The sequence below is a fragment of the Bemisia tabaci genome, chromosome 7, assembly GCF_918797505.1.
Source record: "Bemisia tabaci chromosome 7, PGI_BMITA_v3".
Lineage (NCBI taxonomy): Eukaryota > Metazoa > Arthropoda > Insecta > Hemiptera > Aleyrodidae > Bemisia > Bemisia tabaci.
The window spans coordinates 18,042,383-18,062,641 of record NC_092799.1 but is presented as its reverse complement, the minus strand read 5'-3'; the positions used below and the strand labels follow the sequence as shown (position 1 = coordinate 18,062,641).

The 20,259-nt window shown below is 38.3% G+C and overlaps 1 protein-coding gene across 1 annotated transcript in view; it reads left to right on the top strand.

Moving 5' to 3' along the window:
* Nucleotides 1-11,571: 11,571 nt before the first annotated feature.
* LOC109029673 (zinc finger protein castor homolog 1) overlaps nucleotides 11,572-20,259 on the top strand; it is a 226,252-nt gene continuing 217,564 nt past the window's right edge. The window contains exon 1 of the mRNA XM_019040250.2: nucleotides 11,572-12,392. The gene's annotated coding sequence lies outside the window, so the exon portion shown is untranslated. The remainder of the gene's footprint in view (nucleotides 12,393-20,259) is intronic.

The following is a 20,259-nucleotide window of genomic DNA, read 5'->3' as shown; positions in this document are numbered from 1 at the left end:
TCGTGTCGAGCTGGGAGCGTCCCCGCCCGGCCTCATTCATGGCCCCAGACAAGGGATTAGACATTAAACAAGCGGACCTTTTTACAAGTCGAAACATCAAAACGCATTAAAGTCTAAAATAAATGTTGCATGAAAACAGTCTCGTTCTCCGCAAAACCGTCAAGATCGCATGCGTCCGCGTCTTCGCGGCTTACCCGGGGGAAAAAAAGAAGGAAACACGTTTGGCGGACCGAACCCGCTCGCCCCCCGCGGGAGAAGAAGAGTTGAAAAAACGTCTGGTCACTGATGCGGTAAGCCCTTGAATGTAGATCAGATTTGTTCAAATACTGGAAACGAAATCTTTAAAGTGGACCTGGAAGGATTAAGACGGGGGAAAAGGGAGGAAAATGGTGGAATATTCAAATGCAAAATGGGCCCCGGCGAATCGACTCGCTAAACCGGTGCCGGATGGACCATGAGAGATGGTCAACGGATACCCCTTTAACTGCTTTTGTTTTTTTGTTTTATTCCGATAATAGCATTAAGGGAGCGGATTCAATGCGATCACGAGGGAAAACTTCCTATTGACAGTCGGATTTTCCTTCACTCCTTTTCTTGTATTTTAATGTGAGGCGATCTTTTAAATAGAAACAAGTTCGACTTCGGCGTCCCCTCCGTCTCCCATTTTGAAGACGTGACCAATTCTGCCGTGCTAAGGAAGAACGCCGTATGAACCTTCAGGCGTTGCCAAATTTCCTTCAATAAAACACGTATTTCCTGGTACACTTATGAATATTTTCCCTCCACTTTTTCAGATAATTTTGTTCGCAATTTCACCTACAATTCTTAAAAATTTCAAGGAAAAATATATTCATAACTTTTCTCAAAAATAAGCATTTTAATGAAGGAAATTTGGCAACTCTCGAATGCTCATATGGCGTTCTTCCTTAGCATGGCAGAATTGACCGGCCAGTTTCGCATCCCTGAACATGGCTGTCGCAGGCAAATAGTCAAAATTAGAGCACCTATGCGGGGGGATTTAGTATTAAAATTGTCACAACCCGTCGTTTTTAAAGCACGTATTTGACTTAGTTTTACTAGTTTAGTTCATTTTACTCATTTTTACAGAGGGCCGTTCATCTATGTACATTATTGGACATCTCGGTTTGATATTGGAATCTGAGGATTGACAGTGTTTTTTGTGTTAAAAGGACGACTACCGTTTTGAGCCCTAAGAGCTCCAGATATGTCCAAACTCTCCCAATGTATGCACTCCAGTCTAAATAGGCATTTTATCAAACGCTTAGGCAAGTACTCAAATTTCAAGAGTTTATGATGTTTTACATATTTTTACAAAAAAACTCTCCAATTTGTCATATTTTGAAAGTATGAATTAAAAAAAGTATGAACTATACTTGCATTTCTCGTTTCAAAGCGCTAATCATCCACTTTCAACCGTTAAAATGTGTAATATTTACCCTGATTTAAGAGCAACATCATCAAGTTACGCTCATCCTGTTATATCTTTGGGCGTTTCTGCTGCAAACTTTTAAGTCTAACGTGAAGAATAAAACAGCTAGCTCCTTGATTTTTCTCATAATTTGAACTTAAGTAAAGTTAATTACTCGCGCTTTCAACACCTCCTAAAATTTCTCTTCCAGCCATCAACTTAGACAACTGTTATTTTTTTTTTTTTTAAATGGAAGCTGCTGTTTCATGAGTGTTTCGCCAGGGTATAAGGGATTAAAGATCAAAATAGGAAGGAACGCCATGGAGGTGGCATTTTTACTTTCAAGTTTCAACCCCCTTGGAAAAAATCGATCTTGCCGGTCTCCCAGAGAATTGTAATTTTCCTACAGTTTTCCCCTGAAAAGTAATTCGAAGTAGGCAAAAAGACCTGAAAAGTAGCAAGGCTGAAATAATTGTCTCAATACTTTCATAAATTCATACCGTTCCAGCAGTGTAAAATCCACAATTTTTAGTATCAGCACGAGGAGCTAAATTCAAAAAGAATGTGCTGTAATAGAATGTGATGTCATAACATGTAATCGTTGAAACCCACCATGACCTAAAGTAACCTAACCTTGGCTGTTTCATACAGAATTTTTTTCCTGCACGACTCTCCATAAACACATGTAATTATGGTAGAAGTGTATGTATTCATCATCAGAAATTTTTATTTCAGACTCCAAAAAGCATGACTCAGTCTAGTCGATGCATTTATTTGTACCAAAAGGTCCGGCAGTCATCATACAAATAAACTATGATTTATAAACGAGAGAAAACAGAACAGAAAACAGAAGGATTACGAAGCACGACAGATTGAAATTTTCACAGGTACAATAAACTATACCTCTGAATATAAGAAATCCCTTTTGGTGCTTACGTATTTGGACGTATTTCTATCAAACGGAACTATGTGCATTGTGACGTGAGCCCTGTAATGCATATATTCTTAAGGGTCTCAGGGCTCATGTCTTAATACACATAGTTCCGTTTGACAGAAATACGTCCATTTAAATATTCAAATCTATGTGGATTCCGGAGAGTTTATCTCTCGAGCGGTCGACAAATCACTGTCCCGCGAAATACTTACTTATTTTGGTTACAGCGAAAAATTCTCTTTTCCTCAGATTTTTGTTCTCTCCTCCTCGCTCCGTGTGCAATATCATTAGCATTTTAAGACTTAAAAATAAAGCTCACCTTTTGGAATCGCTGCTTACATAAAAAACAATTTTTCATGACATGCTTAGTGGGAAAGGCTCTGAGCCTCCGTGAAGCTAAAAAGATTCGTATGTTGACAGATTAACCCTGGTTTTACTGACTCGAGTCTCAGAACCCCTCATACGTCTTATGAAGACGCATTATAATCGAAGGAGAGAGAGGAAATAGAAGAAGGAGAGGAGGAGGGGGAGGAGAAAGAGAAAGGAAGAAGAAGAAAAGAAAAAGAATAAGTGGAATATGAGCTCCAAAAATATAAGCTCTTTTTGACTTAAATTGTATTGTGGGAAAAGGTGGATGTTAAGATAAATCAGGAAACTACCTAAAAAATTAGTAGCTTTTATGAATGTAGGGACTCAGGAATGTGCAATTTCTGTCTAAAATGTTTCTTGCACGACTCTGAAACGTCTGAAGAGATGCGTTATGGTAGCGTACGCGTTTTCAATATGTTTTCAGAAATTAGTAAACTCGAGGTTTAATCGGTTCAAAAACATTTTATGAAATCGTTTCTAACCTGTATTTAAAAATAATTGATTTTTTTGGAACCAAACAGAAAATCGCGTTTTTAATATTTGAAAATGGTATATTGGTACTGAGAATGCTCAAATTCTTGTCTAATTTCCCTAAAAATTTGCCTCTTGAAGATTTGAATGACACGTTTTTAAAACAAACCAAAAATGGATATATTTAATCATATTTAAGTGCTGTACTTTTTAAACATCACTTAAATAGTGCCTATTAGGTGCTGTACTATTTAAACAGCACTTAAATATATCTACGTTAATAAATGTAAGAAATATATTTAGTAAACATTAGCAAAGTAGAGATATAGAAGAATATATTTAATACACTGAAAAAAAATACTCGGCGTTTTTACCAAGGTCCGTTGGTACCTTTACCATCTCACTTTTTTTTACCAATTATTGGTAATTTTACCAAGTCAGACTGGTAAGCTTACCTAAAAATCGGTATTTTTACTGTTTTTTCAGGTAAGAATACCACTTTTATTGGTAATCAATTTCCGGGAACTTTGACATTTTATCTCGGTAATTCTACCACAGTCGTTAAAACATATTGGCGGTTTTACCAAGGTCCAGTAAAATTACCGAGAAAGTTCAATAATTTTACCGAGATTTCTCGGTAAAATTGCCAATTCCATAAATGGTAATTTTACCAAGAAAAAACTGGGATCAAATAGAACTCTGAATTCTTGGTAATTTTACCCTTTTCTTAGTAAATACACCGAGATTTTTTTTTCAGTGTAAGGGGGGAGGGGGTGCATTAGGGTAGGGGGTCAAAATCTCAGAGCTCCTGCGCTAGTGGGAGACTTCTTTCCCACGGTAATTTTGGAGTCTGGATTCTGCTGCAGCCGCGTATTATTACACGAGTTGCCAGTTTAACGGGCGCGGAGTAGATTCGTCTTCGATTTTTACACAAACGGGACACTATCGCTCGGAGTAGCTGACAATGAAGGGCAGTTGACAGATCCGAAGCAGGCATCGCACTTCCTCGAGGAAATTTGATTAATCTCGCGCGCTCATCAAGCATCTCCCGAGGAGCGAGGGGGTTGGGGTGGGCGTCGAGACAGCCGAGCCTCATGTCGTCAGGTGAACGAACGGAGAGGGTTGAGATGCGCGGAGGGGTACAACAACCCCGAATCCAGTAACCCGTTGCAACAGTCGGGGCGACGCGCCGGGCCGGGGAGGCGAGGGTGGATAGGGAATGGGGGTTGATAAGAATAGTAAGTAAATAATCGGAACTGTCAAAAAGGAGACAAGGGGCAATCGGCAGAATAAATGAAGGAGGAAACGGCCGTTCATCCCAATTTGTAGATAAATAATTGCTCGCCGCCGCCGCCGCGGTCGAAAACCAGCTGAAAAAACCGAGGCCTGTTTTGGGTTCGTCTTGCACGGGGAAAACGGGAGCAGCTTTTTCCCTTCTTTACTAACTCTAAGTCTCACGAATCGAATTTTGTACTGAAAAACGCTGTATGAGCCTTTGGATGTTGCCATATTTCCTTCGATAAAAACTGAATTTACCGGGGATACTGTACGCATTTTCCTTCAAAATTCGGGAGCAGCTTTTTCCCTTCTTTACTAACTCTAAGTCTCACGAATCGAATTTTGTACTGAAAAACGCTGTATGAGCCTTTGGATGTTGCCATATTTCCTTCGATAAAAACTGAATTTACCGGGGATACTGTACGCATTTTTCTTCAAAATTCGGGAGCAGCTTTTTCCCTTCTTTACTAACTCTAAGTTCACGAATCGAATTTTGTACTGAAAAACACTGTATGAGCCTTTGGATGTCGCCATATTTCCTTCTATAAAAATTGAATTTACCGGGTATACTGTCCGCATTTTCCTTTAAAATTCGGGAGCAGCTTTTTCCCTTCTTTACTAACTCTAAGTCTCACGAATTCGAATTTTGTACTGCCTCGCTGAGGAAAAACGCTGTATGCACTGAAAAAAAATTCTCGGCGTTTTTACCAAGATCCGTTGGTTACCATCTCACTTGTTTTACCAATTATTGGTAATTTTACCAAGACAGACTGGTAAGCTTACCTAAAAACCGGTATTTTTACTGTTTTTTTTTTTTTTTTTTTTAGGTAAGAATACCACTTTTATTGGTAATCAATTCCCGGTAACTTTGCCGTTTTTTCTCGGTAATTCTACCACAGTCGATAAAAAATATTGGCGTTTTTACCTAGGTTCAGTAAAATTACCGAGAAAGCTCAATAATTTTACCGAGATTTCTCGGTAAAATTACCAATTCCATAAATGGTAATTTTACCAAGAAAAAACTGGGATCAAATAGAACCCTGAATTCTTGTATTTTACAATTTTCTTAGTAATTACACCGATATTTTTTTCTCAGTGTGAGCCTTTGGATGTTGCCATATTTCCTTCGATAAAAACTGAATTTACCGGGGAGACTGTCCGCATTTTCCTTCAAAATTTTCAGACGATTTTGTTCGCAATATAATATTAGAGTTCTGAAAATTTCAAGGAGATATGTGCATAACTTTCCTCAAAAGTGCATGTTTTATTCGGAGGAATTTACTCGTGTGAAAAAATGAATTTTTTCAGTCAACTTTGCAACCTTGGTATGAAGTTACGTTCCTTCGTCTGGGGAACGAATAAATATACTAAGAAATAAGTAAGGATAACGAATAAACAAATTCATATGAGTTGGAAGCATTTGTCATTGACTAACAAGGACGATTGCTCACCGAAAGACCGTTCGAATTGGCCGGTGTAAAAATTTGACAAGCTCATTATCTGATGAGCTTTCACGTGCGAGCATTCTTATGGACCTCAGGGTCCTTCTGAAAACAGACCTCCTCGGTTAGTCAAGATTGACTGATTCATTATTTTACCGAGTGTGAATGGAATATCACTGTACGTCATTATGATAATTCGAACGCTGTGCTGTGCGATTTTTGTTTCTGCAGTTTTCAACGCCATTCATAAATCGTCCTCTTTCGGAGGGACGTTCTTTTTCCGATGTTCAGTCCCATTGACGTGGCGTGCTTTGCGATGTATCGATTGATCTCCCACTTAAACCTGTGGGAATGGATCGATAAACAGGGTCTTAGGAACGAACACCTTAATAATCGATTCTTTACCACAGCTTCAAAAGGTGAAATATCGATAATCGATCATTCACGCCTCGATCAATGTCCCGCGGAATGACCACTCACGACAGCACAGTTATGCACTCTGTCGATCTCCTGATCACTCGGTTGATCTTTCAATCTAATTATCATGCTTACCGATACAATCGAAATCAATTTGCCAAGAGAGGCAATTCATTACAGGCCCAGGAATTATAAATCAGTTTAATTTAATAATGTTTCTTTTTCTGAGCAACAGAGTTTCTCCCACCTTCCTCCGATCCAGTGGCGTGGCGATATGTCGTTTGATCTACCATTTAAACCTATGGAAAAGGGTCGATGAGCAGCGTGTCCGCAACGAGCACCTTAATAATCGATTCTTCACCATAGCTTCAAATGGGGAAATATCGAGAATCGATCATTCACGCCTCGCCACTTCTCCGCTCCTATATCTCTGTCTCGCTCTCATTCGTTGGTACCCTTCGCGAAATCACGTGGACCTTTTTTTGTGAGGTCCCTGGCCCGTCAATTTTGCGCATTTATCACGAATCTTTATTTGTATATTTTTCGGTCTTCCTTGTTTTAAGGCATTGCTTTACCCACGAAATATCCTTGAAGCGATTAAAACTGCCGGAGAATTTTTGCAACAAAACTTCGAGCGGGTATTTATGACTGCACTCTCACAATTCACGCTTGCAAGCTTTCCTGCTCAAAAAAATTAAGTGGAAGGTCTTTCCAAGTTCCAAAGGTAGTTGTGACCTGTTGTTTGAATTCTGGTTTGATACCAATGTTAAACTGATGGAATAATCGTTGATAAACTAAATATACCTCTCCTCTCGATCATTTTAACTTAACAGCCCACTTTTTCTTACATTTCTGGCAAATCTACGAATTAAAAATTCCTACATAAATATTTATACCTAAGCTTGTGATCCACGATAATACTTCCAATAAATGTGAAAGTAATGGTGCTCTAGCTAGTCTAAGTAAAGCAAAAGTGCCTTAGCCTTATTATAGGCAGTCTAAGCTTCTGCATGTGACTAGCCACCCAAAAGCTCTAAATACATCTTATGTATTTTTTTATCGTGATATTTCAGTAAGTCGATCCACCGAGTCCAGTTTTGTACAGTAATGTCTAGTTTTCTCTGGTTTTCTCTAGTTTGATTTGTCACGTTCAGACCCTAAAAATCCGATCTAAAATGAAACTCTTAACCCTTCGCTGACACACAAATGAACAAAACCACTTGCGACACTTTCTTAAGGATACAGGATAGTGTTTCCGTAGGAAGGAGCATGAAATTGAATTTGCGAATACCGTTTAATCATGCAATATTCGTGTACCATTTCATTTCAAGGAAATAATCCGTATTCGAATTTTTATCAGATCAACTGGAGTTGTATTTCTTAGTTTCAACAAACCTAACATCCGCCTATCCTCACAATTACCTTGTCTTATTTGGTGAACTCGCTTTATTTCAAAACAAGCACAGTAATTTACCGAAGTTACACAAGTTTGAATGCAAATGTATAGCTAGTTTATTACAAACGCAAGGAAGTCAACTCATACAGCTCAGTTAAGTGTTTTGCCCGATTAAAATCAATATCAAACTTTCGAATCGCTCCCTAACTTTAAAACAACAAACATCACTTGATTAAACTTATTTTTAGTCTTTTAAATACATCTATTTGCAGAGACCACGGTTAAGAAATTATCTGCTAAGAAGAAAAGAAAATACCTACAATAATGGAGCGATGATAAATAAGTCACTCAGCAGGTGTAAGTAACTGTGGGTATTTTTTTGAAGGGCCAGTAACTCTAATGTCAAAAACATTCTAGCGCAATCTTGATTCAAATTGCAGAATAAAGATTCCTTTCACACCTTAAGCCGCCGAAAATTCCGTCGGTCGAGTGTAATAATCTAATCCAAAACATAAATTTTTCGACGCATTTAAACGTAATCGGATAATATATCCGACCAAAAAGGACAAAAATAAACGGAAATTTAAAGAGTACTGCAGAGAGACCTCTTGCCTTTTTCGGAATTTCGCGAACTCAACCAGTTTCAATCAGAAAATCTAGGACGCGCAATGACGCACACCCCGTATACGTAACCTCTTCAGATCCTTAATGTTCATGGCCTTTATGGATGCCCATGTGACATTTGGGCCGCATCTTTAAAGGCAGAAAGTCGACTTGGAAAGAGTTTTGCGAGCCGTGTCAACTTTCTCAAAGTTCTCATTGGAGAACAGAATTGCATTTTCTCGTGCTTCAATGCTTTTTCACTTTATTCTAAGAGTTTTCGATACAAATTTAAGGTTTTCTTTTTTCTTTTTTCCCAAACCTAATATCCGAGTAAATAAAACCAATTATTGTGAGAAAGAGCGACGCCAAGAATGGCACAATTTGGGCCAGAAGGGATTTTTCTGAAACCGGGCCCAAACGATACCTTATGATACCCTAAAACTCTGGTAAAAATTTTAGCTTGAGTATACGCACCGTTTTTGAGAAATGGGGGGGCAAAGTTGCCAAATCGCCATCATTCTGGACAGCATTTTTACAACAAAAAGTCGGGAAAAATGGACGAAAAAGTTACACCATTGATGGGTTTGGGCTGTAAATGTTCTTATTGAGCCCCCGTGCATGTGATTGTCTGCAGTTTCAAAGATGTTGGACGTACAGTGGTCTAAAATGGGGAGAAATCGTGGACAGATAAGGATTCTTTGTCCAACTTTTTAAAAATGGAAGTAAAATTGTTGGTCTCCTGCAGAGATCATGGGGAACAATGTTCTTATTGGTCTTCAATGCATTCAATTGGGTTCAGGTTATCAAATTTTCATCGCACAATGGTCCAAAATGGGAAATTAGAGGACAAATCAAGATCTTCTGCCTAACTTTCTAAAAATGATGTACGACTATTGGTTCCCAGTAGACTTTAGATCCCAGAAAAATTCTTTAAATTCTTTTTTTGACTATTTAAATCTTTTTTAAATTTTTTCTCTCCATTTTTCTTTCTTTTTATTAAATTTCTGAAAGTTTGCATATTTTATTGAAATAATGCTACAAAGTCTTTTCTATAACAACGTTCTATAAACAATACGGTCTGACATATATAAATAATTAAAAAAAATAAAAACATGAATTTTTCTGGGATTTAAACTCTACTGGGGACCAACAGTTTGACAGAGGATCTTAATTTGTCCACTAATTCCCCCATTTTTGACTACTGTGCGATGTACATTTGTGAAGCTGAACACATTTTCATGCATTGAGGACCAATAAGAACATTGTTAGCCATGAAAACTGCAGCAGACCGACAGTTTTACTTCCATTTCTAAAAATTTGACAAAGAATCCTGATTTGTCGATGATTTCTCCCCATTTTGGACCACTGTGCGACCAAAATTTTTGAAGCTGAACACAGTTAAATGCTTGGGGGCCCAATGAGAACATTTACAGCCCAAACCCATCCAAGATTTGACTTTTTCGTCCATTTTCCCCGTCTTTTTGCTGTAGAAATGCTGTCCAGAATGATGGCGATTTGGCAACTTTGCCCCCTCATTTCTCAAAAACCGGGCGTATACTCAAGCTAAAACTTTTACCAGAGTTTGAGGGTATCATAAGGTATCGTTTGGGCCCGGTTTCAGAAAAATCCCTTCTGGCCCAAATTGTGCCAAAAAACGGTCGTTTTTGGCGTCGCTCTTTGTTTTATCGAGGAAGAAAAGAAAGAAACTAATAATAAAAAAAGGATAATTCTCGGCGAAAATATCTATTAAAGTCTGATCAGATATGTTTTCAAAAGTTAAAATATCAGTAAATCCATGAAAACCTGAAATTTTCTGACCGATCAAGGTGCGGCATTTTTTTTCATATTAAAAGGATTGAGATGCACTGCCCAGTTTCTCAGGTACTTGGCTATTTGAGTGCTAAAACGAACGACAACTCCCATGCATTTCTTAAGAAAGAGGCAAAAAAAGTGAAACGCCTTCAATTTTGAATATGCAACACTCACAACCACCGAACACGAATAGTTGCATCAAGGCGCTACAGTCAACTTAGTCTAGTCTTTGCAAATCAGAAACGCCTTCAATTTTTGAACCAGCAACACGAACATCCAAGGTACTGAAAATATTGGCAAATTTAAAACTCGTTTTCCGTGGAAAACTTTGAACGTAAACACAAGAATGGAATAAATATATTCATAAATAAATTTTGTCAAATGTGAAGAGCCAAGAGTCACATTCAGCCTGAGCGATGAAAACAACATTCTATAAGAATCCTCAATGGTGAAACTCCCAAACCACTTATCTCGATTTGCGACGTTGCAGACTTCCTGTCATACTTCATTTTTTCAAATGAAGCACTACCCAACGTCAGTTATTAAAAATTTCTGTGATTTTTCTTCCTTGTGCGAGGTAAATTCTGAAAAATTCCAAAGAATAATGTTGATTTATTCTCCTGAAAAAAAAAAAAAAAAAAATAGGAGCGGACATTTTCAAACACAGCAAACGAGATACGTAGTTTGGTAGTTTTACCGTCGCTTTTCAAACGTTCAGGCCGCGCGAAAAGCTTTCCTCTCAATTTTTTTAATTTTGTAATTTTTCTTCCTTGTGCGAAGTAAACTCCAAAAAATTTCAAGGAATGTTGCTGATTTATTCTCCCTCAAAAAAATCAAACAGGAGCGGAGATTTTTAAACACTACAAACGAGATACGTGGTTTGGTAGTTTTCGATTTTCAAACGTTCAAGCCGCGGAGAGCTTTCATCTCAATTTTTTTATTTCGTAATTTTTCTTCCTTGCGTGAAGTGAATTCCAAAAAATTTCAAGGAATGATGTTGATTTATTCTCCCTCAAAAAAATCAAATAGAAGCAGAAATTTTTAAACCGGCAAACGAGACAAATGCTTTGGGAGTTTTACCGTCGTTTTTCAAACAATCAAGCCGCGGAAAGCCCTCATCTCAAAACGCCGTGGGAAAACATAGATTTGGATTCGCAGTGATTGAAAATTTTCAGAATTCGCTTACACCGAGGCTGGAGCCGGGGAGTGAATTATGTTCTGCAACGGAAACAGGGAATGAGTAAGAAAACGCATGTTTGGAAAAGAAAAGATGACGATAATTAAAATCGCTAGGTGCAGGCGTTCCAGACCGGCATAGAGAAGGAGAGAGACGGGTCGACCCGAGGCGAAAGGGTTCAGAAGGAGCGCGAGCGAGGAGGAGAAGCGGCAGACGGGAAGGGGGGAGACGTCGAGGCATGGGGAGAAAAATGAAAAGAAGTCAAGAGAATGAATAACGATGTAGTATTGAAATTATGCATATCGGGAAAGTCCCGATGCGAAGTTAATAAGAAAAAGTTATAGTTTTTATGATTTTTTTCTTTTAGGGAACGGCCCGGCGCGGCCGGGGCAGGGAGGGGAACCTATCCTGTGCGCAGAAGCTCGGCGCGGCGCGCTACGCGCGCGGTGAATGGAAGCAAAGAGTTGATGTTTCAGTAGTAGTTAGTACCCAACTGATATGGGTTGGAGCCAGAGGTCCCGGTGAGTTGCGTCCGCTCCGCGTTCCTTGAACACTCCTCCACCGTGCTTTCTCTCTTCGCTTTCCCCCGAGCTTTTACTTCGCGGAAAAGCTCGCCAGTTTACGTTCGAGTGTCTCGCATCTCGTCTCAAAAACTTTGGTTGTCATCGGGTGCGCTAACCCTATTCGCGCTCAGTCGCAGCCCCGCGTCTTATCGAACGAATCGTGTCTCCCCTCGGAGCGGCTAAACTTTGAGCTTTAGCACATGTGTTTCCACCGCCGCTCGCTTCCTGTGCCGTGCTGTGATTGATAGAAACTTGTGTTATCGCTGTCTGTGTGTGTGTGCACCGTGCTTTCCAGCTTCCCGCTTCGGTAATTTGTTTACATTTTTTTCGCGTGTGTGGAGTATTCACCCCCAAGTCACTGGATTACTCTGCAGATATATACCCGTGTTTTGATTGTTTTAAAGAATGCTCTGTTCTTTGAAATTGTGCTCTGTGGATTTTACTAACTGTCTGGCTGTTTTCAAGTGTTCCATCTACCGCTCCATTTCTACATCACTTTCTGTAAGTACCATTAGATTTCGGATTACGATTTCGACGAGCCATAAAAGCTGCGGAAAACGTCCAAACCACTGCTTTCATGAGGATTTAACTTCCTTCAAATTGCTGTGTCTCAGCCTGTAGCTGCCGATTGATCTGTGAGGTTAGAAATCACAAATCGTCACTGTCTCAAAGTTTTAACCAATTCGGAAAATGTGCGTGTCGTGTCAAAATGTTACTTGACTACTCGACTCAACTCGTTCTTAAAAATCTCAAAATCAGTGCCCAATTTTCGCCAATCTATTAAATTTTTGCACGGTTTTTAGAAATGTTCACACGCCGGCATCTTCAAAGATGTTAAATCGTCTGGCACAATCCTTTAAAACCTCACCATTCCGTATGCATACAGTTGGGCTGTCCCGTATTGGGAATCGGAAATCCCTATACGAGCAAAACTGAATTCTGCTCAATTCCTTTTTAGTACCGAACATTTACTTTAGAATGACGGTATCATCGGTCGAAATTTTCACCGTAGTCTAGGGTGACTGAATCCCCCTGCTGGAAGTTTAATACTTCATTTGTAGCAGTATAAAGTTCCAACGCCCCAAGTTTAAAGTCAGGAAGTGGTATTTTTTTTTCTTGGGAGGGGGAGGATGCATAGGAGGACTCATCATCAAAGGAGACTATGGGTGCCGAAAGGCACCTTACCTTGGGGGTCACGGTACACTCCTTCAGTTTCGATCCAGGATTCTGGAAAAAATTTTAAATTGTGAAGTCACTGGAGCAATTTTCAGCTTTTCTCACTGAAAGACTCTTCGGAAAACAATTCCTGAGTTGAAATCGTTGGTCTGTCTTGTTGCATGATCCTGTAAATTAGCCCAAGGGAGCCAAATGAAATTCTGAGGGGGCAAAGTCCGGGCCCTGGCTCCATCTGGTTTCGGTCATGATGAAGTCAGCTCGCCGGAGTAAAGTCGATCGAAAGTGACCTCGAATAGATCGGTTCTTTTCGTTGAATATTGAAAATTCGAAAAAATCCCATTTTACCTCGGACGCGATCGGTAATTACTTAGATCCCATTTTGCAATTAAAAATTAAAATTTCTTGCTCATTATAAATATACCCAACATAGGTGCAATTAGTAGATAGGTAGTTTAATGTATCAGCCAGAAATTGTAGTTCCAAATTGCAAAATGCAATCTAATTATAACGTTTTAGGATCAACAACATGATCTTGAATGCTCCCTGCATTTTTCCAAAATAACTAGCAATTTCGAATCAGTTCATTTAGTTGAATTCAGCTACGTTTCGTGCGATTTATTTCTTTTTCCCCATAATTGAAGCTGCAAGTCCACCAATGTGCGCAACTTGTATTTTGTTGTTGACCATGTGTCACTTATGACACTAATTAAAGCTTTGTTTTGTCCAAGAATTGTAAAACTCGCCTAACATTGACCTCAAACTGAATAATCCAAGCTGTCCAGTTTTATTGCAGCTCTAAGTGCTGCCCGATTATGAAGTGTTTCCTCTATTGCTAGTCCTAATAACTTATTAAGGATTAACTCGTAAAGTCACTCCATAATGAAACGAAAATGGGAAATAGCTTGAAGAATGGATAACGAGCTTTTAAACAAAAACCTGTCGAACTCCGTAAACAAGGATGTTACCAATCTCAATTGGATGCATCGCCTCTATTATACTTATAGGTTCTTACGTATTGCATGTAAAAAAAGAAAAAAAAATTGGAGCTAGGTATTTAGGGACTTTCTCATCATCGTCATTTTGTTCTCTGCTTTATCTCACTATCCACATACCATATGACGCATTCTTCTTTTGTATTCATGTTTATTATTTTTTGTTTCTTCCTCTCACTGAGGCATATTAAATAAATATCGCATAGAGGAAGGGGGGGGGGCGCTTTATAATGTAGGACATCAAATAGGCAGATGTAAAGGTCAAACTTGGAATTAATTTCCACACACGAGAACCCCAAATGACTATACCTAAATGGTGATATTTAATTTTTATTTTTTTATTTTGCGTGCCCACACGCTTATAATTTCTTGAATCGATTTCTATGCTTCCTTTTTATCTGTGAAATTAAATTGAGTAATTTCAACTAGCGCAAAAGAGTGAATTTAAAAGTTTGTTAGGATGTTTAAAATGTTCCTCTCCAGAGCCTATAAGAAAGGGATATTTAATAAGAAGAACTACCGAGTGGATGAGTACGAGAGCAATTTTTTGTGCGTGTTTTTTCTTTACTTACAGCATTTTACTTCTGTTGATAAGGGGCTGTTGATTTAATTTTTCTTAGCTATTTAAAAGTCGTATTTTTTACCCATCTAACTGTATCTTATTTAATTTCAGATATATTAATTTCACTCTGTTTACTTACCTAGCCTTTACTTGGAGAGATAAGCGAGGTCATCTAATTTTAAAGTAAGCTCTGTTGGATGATCCTTTTGAATATCCTCATATTGAAATGGAGAGGTAGAAAGTACGGTACCTTCTTCATATCAGGGATCGCACAATAAATGATCGACACCAATTGTTAAGTTTGGAGTTTAAGTAGCGTGCATCACGAAAGCTAAGGCTCTCTCGCCTTAACACAGCACGCAATATAGATTGTAGAAAAGCTAAGAGCGCCAAGAAGATGAAAATTATCAATATTAATCGCCAAAATTTGTGAGAGTTAAAATTTGCCAGGGTCTCGTTGTAAAATGTGAAGTTAAGTCAGAAGAAAATAACTTGGGAATGGGTTGGGATGACATCGGTAAACCAGGCCTGTAACTGTATAATACGGTGAAGTGGAATGAAAGGGGGAACGAGCAAAGGGGGATTTCAAATGGAAACGAATACTTTTTTCCACCTAAATGGACTGAACAGTGCAGCCAGCGATAACTCAACTTCCAACTTCCCCTATCCACTGTCCATCATAATTAAACGAACTCTTGCCTTAATTGATGTTTATTTTCCAGCCATTAATGATAGTGACGTTGGCTTTCATTTCTTTTACCTCTTGAGCAATCGATCGAATTTTCCGATCAATTCTGACGTTACATCCGGGTTCTTTCTGTTGTAGGAAAGTCATAATGCTCTCAATTCCCTTTCGCTGTGCTCCATTTTTTGCGCCTTAGCTTCGCTTTCCGCGTGGTTTCAGAATTGATTATCTTGGCATCCCTCCATTTCGCTCTATGCCTCTAAAATCAAAAGCTTTGAATGTATTTTGGGTTATTAAGGATTCGTTATTTAAATTTCTTTCCATCTTCTTTCGTATCCTTTTGTTCCACTTTTGGTCATTCCAGCATAAAGAAATTGTTGTGTTGACTATAATTGCCTTTCTTAGTTCTCTGTACTGCTAGAAATTTAGCAAAGGTATCGCAATCATTGACCATTTTTGTTATTTTTTTTCATCAGAAAAGCCGGTTTAAGATACGGGCAAAGCATTAAGGTGAAAACTCAAATTGCTTCGTGTAATAAAAAAATTGATCTTTAAAAAAGCGAATTACAGTTTTCGATGCTTAACGCTATTTGGTAGAAATTGCTCATAGGAATAGCGAGTCCATTCAATCCATTTTATATTATGAAGTAATGCTTTAAGTGTTATTCGAAAAGTTTGAAATATCTATTCGAATCAAAATGAATCATCTCTAAAACCGGCAACTGTGCCGACAAAAACATATAATTTCAATTTTATATTTATAGGTATTTGTTGTCAAGGTTAAAAAATTGTTAATATTTGGAATTTTTGGGTCTTATTTACGCCAAATGATGCAAAATTTGAATTTATCCCCTTGTAATGATAGCATATTTATTTAATTTTCCCCCCTCGCCTTAACGCAAATTTATTTTTGGCTAACGCCATTTATTTATTTCTCCGTATTTTAGCGTTTTCTAACGTATATTATATTGTTGATTTTAGAAAAGAGGAATTATTGTTACAAATAACTTTCAGAAATTACGGTTAAAATATGTTGTCATCGAGGGGAAGGGGGATGAATTGCGTGTTTTTGTCGTGCTGATTCGGCTTATAGGACTCCCTTGCCGAGGTTATTGGTTCGTCACCTTAAAAGAGTTATTGCCGAAGAGGAGTGAATCTATTGTCAGGTCGTAAACTGGGATAGCGCGAGAATTCGAACATGTCTCCTCTGAAGTGAGGATGGAACCGAATCGAAGCGCAAAATACTCTGGCAAGCTCGTAATGCGAAAAAATGCATCGTCGAATGAATGGTCCCATTTAAAATTAGGATAACGCAGTCAGGAGCCCGAATATTTTGCGATAGCCACGATAACAATTTGAAGTGCTCGAGGGAAAAAAAAATAAAAATAAAGAATTTGCGAGATGCTGTCGGATGTTGGAGAAAAGAAAAAGAGTGTATTGGCAGCTCGGTCGTTTTAAAATAGCTCGCTTGACATTTAGATCAGTTCTTTTGGAAAATAATTTCTCGCGTCAGGTGCTCGCTGCTCCGAAGCTTCAAATTAATTTGTTAATCCTTGTCCGCAAAAGGGGGATGGGGGGAGGCCCTAATCTACATGCCTCAGGTCTTCCAACCTCCCTACCCCGCCGCGCCGCTCCGCAAATGTTTTTCCTTTTCTGAATTTAAAGGGGTCATCTGATCGAATAGTTTAAACGGTTATTTAAAGGTCAGAGCAATGCCTCTTGCTCACTCTTGAAGCTCGTCAAAATTTGAGTGAACTTTTCCGTTTTAAATTTGTGGATCACGACCCGCGGCAGATACTTTTAGCATTTGGATGTTTTTGAAGTCGTTAATTATTCAGTTAGACACATTAAATTGTTCTGCATTATATTTAACTCCCATTTAAAAACAGTAGATTACACTTATTGTAAAAGTTTGAGTCTGCAATATTCGTTGCTCGATTTACAGTTCCTTGTTCGAAATGATCAGTTTATTCCCGAATTTTGTTGAATGTTGATCTCTCTATGTTATAATTTTTATCATCCTTTACTCTTATTCATGGATTTTTCATTTATTCATGCCTAGCTATAGAGCCCCCTTCCCCCCAAGAAGGAAGGCTGAAAGGCAGGAACAACTTCCTTTGTCGATTCGATTATAGTGTCCTCAAAATCTTCCAATTCCTTTTTAGCTTTGAAACATACTACCTATGTATGCGTAAACACTAAATTTACTCGATCATTTCGTTTAAAATCAACAACTTTTTGGTAGAACAATAAAAAAAATTGGCTGAACTTTAGAAAGACATTGTTAAAAGTGAAGATAAATGTGCATGTGTTTAACAAAACTGTAATGTAGTTGGTTTTCCTCTGTTAAATGGGTATCAATTTCCGCGGATTTTCAACAATCTTGCGAGTTCATTTCCCTACTCGAGAAGTTACTTGACTTGAACGCATATTTTAATGCTCATTGGATACAGGTTCTCTCATGCATAGTTTTGTTAGGACATGGCTCGAAATACCGATTGCCAATGCCAGCCTATAAACAGGCAGGTAATATTTGAATTTGGCCGAGTTTTATCGTATGCTTTCTTAATCAGCTTTTGAGTCACATTTTAAGAGTGGTTTACCAACTGAATTATGCTAATTCGAGTTCTTTTTTCGAAAAAATCTCAGCTGCGATGAATGTTTTTAAGGAGTGAAGATCTCTGCTTAACTTAACATTTTAAGTCTTTTGATCATGATCGTCTGTTCAATAGAGCGGTAAAAGCAATTCAGCACCCACCTCCAGTATTATTTTTGTCTATAGTGTATTTCTTATTTTGTTTACTCTGGGAATCAATCTCGAAGATATTGATAGGAACTCATAGGCGGGAAAAATTTGGCGTCTAAGTAGGTAGAAAAATTGTTTTTTTTTTTTTTAATGATTCTGAGGGAACTTACCGATATTTTCATTTGAGCACTTGTCCACTCAACAATAAATCAGGGCACTTTCATCCCCCGAACGAGATGATATTCCGAAACCACGTATTTCGGTTTGTTGCGTTGCAACCCTCCTTGCATAATCTATTTTTTAAATGGAGAACTACCAAACATCACTTTTTAAAAACTACCGTGATGCTTCTTCGCTGTTTGAAGCCGATTCTGAGAAAATCTGAAGGAATAATGTTTTTAGAATGATGTCGATGGAAATTTTTAAACACCGCAACACACGAGATGTTCAAAAGTTTCAATGTCGATATATTTTACCTCTTCTCATCAGAGTAAAATTTTGGGGGAAAAATAAAAAAGTGTTTCTTGGTGCGAAGTTTACCCCGAAACAAGTAGTATCCGGAATCGCTGACATATGCATTGTTCGATATACTTTTCCATGAAGTGCGCCGAATAATTCTTCGAATCAACATACGGGCATGCATCGGTTTTTTCTGATTGATGTCAGCTCATTATATTTTAATTTTAATTGCATCTGTAGCTACATTCAGTCGGGTTGATATCGGAATGCACCAGGTGGGCGAGGGCTCTCTCATTTTGATGTGGTTAAAACGCGGCGCGACGCGTGTACCACCTGCTTGAGCGTTGCATGAACATATCCCCATGTGTTATGCCTTGGTGATTTACGGCGAAAAATGATCAAATCAGAAATCCTTTCTTGATTGTTGAAATAATGGCCGGAACAAGGTATTCTCATAATTGTGATTTTCAAGCGCTCGCTTTTAATTACATCCTCGCGAGCTAGCTGTCCTGCCGTCGTGTTTGTTTTTTGTTAAGTGAGCGCGTATTATCTATTATTTGTTCGAAAATTTGCTGATGAAGGAGGCAGCTTTAAATATCAGTTTGAAAAGGAGTTTTGAAAAGTGTATTGCTGCCGGAAACTGTTTCACCTTCTCATAACACAATGAAATCATTCTGAACGAAGAGGGGAAACCATTTGTCCGGCGTATTATCTCCTAGTTTACCAAAAACAATTTAATCGGCTCGCAAAGAAAGTACAAAATCAACATTTTAAAATTGGACTAAGGCCGAAAAATGTAACATATAATTAAAAAAACCGGAACGTTTCGCAGTTCCCACACCTGCATTTTCAACAATAGATACCTACAGAAATACATATAGAAAAATTAGAAAGAAACGAACGCGTACTCTGATTGTGAGTACTTTACTTATAGTTTACTCAACATCCCAATACTAGTTCCAACATGGGCGAATAGTCAGGGCACTTTCAGGCGAAAGAAGCAGGAATAGATTTCAGCAGAAGCAGGATGTGACTTCCGCCCACTGTCAGTTTCCCTTCAATTTTCAGTGTAGACAATACGAGCGCCTACGTGGTCGAATAGTGGTATCACTTGCCCCTTGCTCATTCCTTGCAGCACAATGCGATAGCGCAAGTAGCATTTTTCAACAGAAAAATCGCGATATTTTTAAATTCAGTCGCGATTTTTGGCGACAAAATCGCTAGAATCACAAGCATCTAATGGATTATTCTGAATCTTGTCGTAGTTTTATCTCTACAAAATCGCGTTTGATAAGATCGTAATTTTTGTGCACTACTTCTTCGTATAGATCCTTCAAAAGCCTTTTACCCAAATAGCAGTTTTGAACGGAAAAATCGCGATATTTTGAATTCCGTTGCGATTTTTTGGCGATGAAAGCGCGCTTGGACCATCAACATCTGAGCGATTATCCTCGATCTTGTTGCAATTTTATTTCTACAAAATCGAAATTTTATCCGAATTTATCTCGATTTTGTGTTCGATAATTTTGCAATAGATAAAGCTATCGATTTAATTGCAAATTATGTATTTAATTCGCAATTTTGTATCCCATAATAACGCTCTAAATCAACGTCACTGAAATTGCGATACATTCTCCGATCAAATTGTAACTTATCGCGATCCCTGCCACTTCCAAGCACCAAGGGTAGGAATCTACTACCAATTCGATGCGTGTGAACCCACACTGGAAAAAAACACATTGGATCTT